The following is a 3,508-nucleotide window of genomic DNA, read 5'->3' as shown; positions in this document are numbered from 1 at the left end:
TATAATTATCCTAGTGAGTACATATTCAAGTGGTACATGATTGTGATTTTGATTTGCATTTACCTAATGACTAATGATGTTGAGCATCTTCTCATGTATGTGAATATTGGCAATTTATATATTTCCTTGGAGAGATCATTCATATTCTATTCAGATTCTATTCAGATCTTTGCCCATTTTTCAATTGACTTTTTGTTGTTGAGTTGTAAGAATTCTTCATCTATTGAAGATACTAGGCTTTTTGTCAGATATATGATTTGCAAATATTTTTTCCCATTCTGTAGGTTGTTTATTCACTTTCTTGCTGATGTCCTTTGATGCACAAAAGTTTTTAATTTTGATGACCCCTGTGATGTAGGAGTCCAACTTCATTTTTGTGTGTGTATATATCCAGTTGTCTCAGCATCATTTGTTGAAGAGACTATTCTTTTCATATTGAATGGTGTTCGCATGCTTGTAGAAAATCAGTTGGCCATAAATGTATAAGTTTAATTCTGGACTCCCAATATTATTCTATTGATCTATATGTCTGTTAGTATGCCAGTATCACACTATTTTGATTACTGTAGCTTTGTAGTAACTTTTGAAATCAATTTGTGTGAGTTCTTCAACTCTATTCTTCTTTTTACTTATTTTATTTTAATATGGAACACTTCATGAGTTTGCGAGTCATCCTTGCACAGGGGCCATGCTAATCTTCTCTGTATCATTCCAATTTTAGTATATGTGCTGCCAAAGCAAGCACTATATTTCTTTTTAAATGCTGTTTTGGCTATTTGTGGCCTCTTAAAACTCCATGTAAATTTGATTATTGGCTTTTTTATTTCTTCATAAGTGGCCATTGGAATTTTGATACAGAGTGCATTGAATATGTAGATTGCTTTGGGTCATCATCTTAAAAATATTAACTATTCGAGCCCAGAACAAGGGGTAGCTTTCCATTTATTTAGATTTCTTCCACTTCTTTTAGCAGTTTTTAGTGTACTGCAGGCTTGATTAAACTTATTTCTAGGTATTTTATAGTTTTGGATGTGATTGTAAATGGAATTTTTTTCTTAATTTTCTTTTTGGGTTATTCATTGCTGGTGTGTAGAAATAAAACTGATTCTTGTATCCTTCAACTTTGTGAAATCAATTGCTAATTGATAAGTTGTAATAGTCTTTCTGTGGATTCTTTAGAGTTTCTATATATAGGATCATGGCATCTGTAAATACAGATAGTTTTACTTTTCAATTTGTATGCTTTTATTTCTTTATCTTACCTATTTCTCTCTCTAGAACTTCCAGTATAATGCTGAAGAAGTGGTGAAAGCAGGCATCCTTACTTTCCCTGATTTTTGGGTGAAAACTTTAGTCTTTCACTATTAAATATGATGATCATTGTGGGTTTTCCGTATGTGTCCTTTATCAGCTTAAGGAAGTTTCCTTGTTTTCCTAGTGTATTAAGTGTTTTTTTTATAATCATTAAAAAGTGTTGGATTTTGTCATATGCCTTTTCTGCATCAACTGAGATGATCATGTGTTTTTTTCCCCTTCATATAGCATTGCTTTTCACATACTGAATCACTCATGCATTCCCGAGATACATTGCACTTGGTCATGATATATAATTCTTTTAATATGCTGCTGGACTTTGATAGTATTTTTTTTTCTGAGGATTTTTTAATGTATATTCATAGGGAACATTTCTTGAAGTGTCTTCAGTAATAGGGTAAAATTGGCCTCATAGAATAAATTAGGGAATGTTCCCTTCTGCTTTTTATTGGAAGAGTTTGAGGAGTATTGGTTTTAATTCTTTTTAAATGTTTGGTAGAATTCACAAGTGAAGCCATTTGGTCCTGGACTTTTCCGTGTCAGGAGGTTTTTCTTTCTTTCTTTTTTTTTTAATCACTGATTTAATCTCTTTACTTGTTAAAGGTCTATTCAGATTTTCTATTCCTCTTGAGTCAGTTTTGGTAATTGTATGTTTCTAGGACTTTGTTCATTTCATCTAGGTTATCTAGTTTATTGGTGGACAATTATTTATAGTATTCTTTTTATTTTTTTAAATTTCTGTAGAATTGGTTGTAATGTCCCTATTTTCATTTCTGATTCTAGCTATTTGCATCTTCTCCTTTTTCTTTCTTTCTTGGTCTAGCTAAAGTTTGTCAATTTGGTTGATTTTTTTCCCCTAGGAACAAATATTTTGTTTTATTGATTCTCTTGTTCTATTTGTGATTTCATTTATCTCTCCTTTAATCTTCATTATTTCTTTCCCTCTGTTAGTTTTGGGTTTAATTTGCTCTTTTTTTTTTCTATTTTCTTAAAGTGTGTTATGGACTGAATTGTGTCCCTGCCAATTCATATGTTGAAGCCCTAACCCCTCAATGTGGCTGTATTTGAAGCTAAGGCATTTAATGGGAGGTAATTAAGGTTAAATGAGATCATAAATTTTGTTCTGTTTCTCTGGAGCACCCTGACTAATATATCGTGGATATATTCTTACAGAAAAGTATCTTTCAAGTGCTTCCTACCAAAAAACATTCCTCATAACAAATGAGAACAAGGACAATAATTTCTTTTTTGTGTGGTTCTACCACCTTCTCAATATGTTTTAAAAGGCTTAAGAGAAAGTACATTGAATGACACTGCATGACTACTTTGGACAGGGATAATGTTTGAATAGAGGATGTTAAATTTATTAAAAGGGGTGTGTGAGAAAATTGCCATTTTCAGGACTAGCAAGTTCAAAATCTGTGGGGCAAGCTGGTGGGCTGAAGATTCAGGTATGAGTTGATGGTGTAGTTGTGAGTCTAAAGGCTGAAAGCTCTGGCAGAATTTCTATGTTGTAGTCTGGAGGCAGAATTCTTTCTTTGGCAAACTTTGGCTTTTGCTCTTAAGATCTTCAACCAATTGAATGAGGCCTACCCATGTAATGGAGGGTAATCTGCTCACCTTAAAGTCAGCTGATTTTAAATGTTAACCACATCAAAAAATACCTTCACAGCAACAGTAAACTAGTGTTTGACTAAATAACAGTCACCATAGTTTTGCCAAGTTGACACATAGAATCATCTGTGTAGAAATTTGATCATTTTAGTGGCACTTGGGTGGCTCAGTCAGTTAAGTGTCTGACTCTTGATCTCATCTCAGGTCTTGATCTCAGGGTCATGAGTTCAAGGCCAACACTGGGCTCCACACTGGACATGGAGCCTACTTTAAAAAAAAAAAAGAAATTTGGTCTTTTTAGAATAATATTTGAAGATATTAGAAGAGATGGTCTAAACAAAAGTGAGACTTTCTGAGAACTCATCTGAATGTTGGTTTTATTTGACTTGTACTTCTATTAGAAGACAAGTTAAGGGGTGCCTGGGTGGCTCAATTGATCAATTGTCTGACTTCGGCTCAGGTCATAGTCTCAGGGTCCTGGGGTCAAGCCCCACATTTGGCTCTGCACTCCTCGCTCAGTGGGGAGTCTGCTTGTCCCTCTCCCTCTCCTTATGCTTGTGCTCTCTCTGTCTCTCTCTCT

General features: G+C 34.0%; 1 non-coding gene across 1 annotated transcript; it reads right to left on the bottom strand.

Moving 5' to 3' along the window:
• Positions 1–638: 638 nt before the first annotated feature.
• Positions 639–745, bottom strand: LOC123853378 (U6 spliceosomal RNA). Its single transcript, XR_006793136.1, has one exon. It is a non-coding gene; the product is annotated as a U6 spliceosomal RNA (small nuclear RNA).
• Positions 746–3,508: the final 2,763 nt, after the last annotated feature.

This window comes from Mirounga angustirostris, unplaced genomic scaffold (assembly GCF_029215605.1).
Source record: "Mirounga angustirostris isolate CCGP_5_RB_7025 unplaced genomic scaffold, mMirAng1.0.hap1 SCAF_14, whole genome shotgun sequence".
Lineage (NCBI taxonomy): Eukaryota > Metazoa > Chordata > Mammalia > Carnivora > Phocidae > Mirounga > Mirounga angustirostris.
The sequence above is the reverse complement of the archived record's forward strand: the minus strand, read 5'-3'. Positions and strand labels throughout refer to the sequence as shown.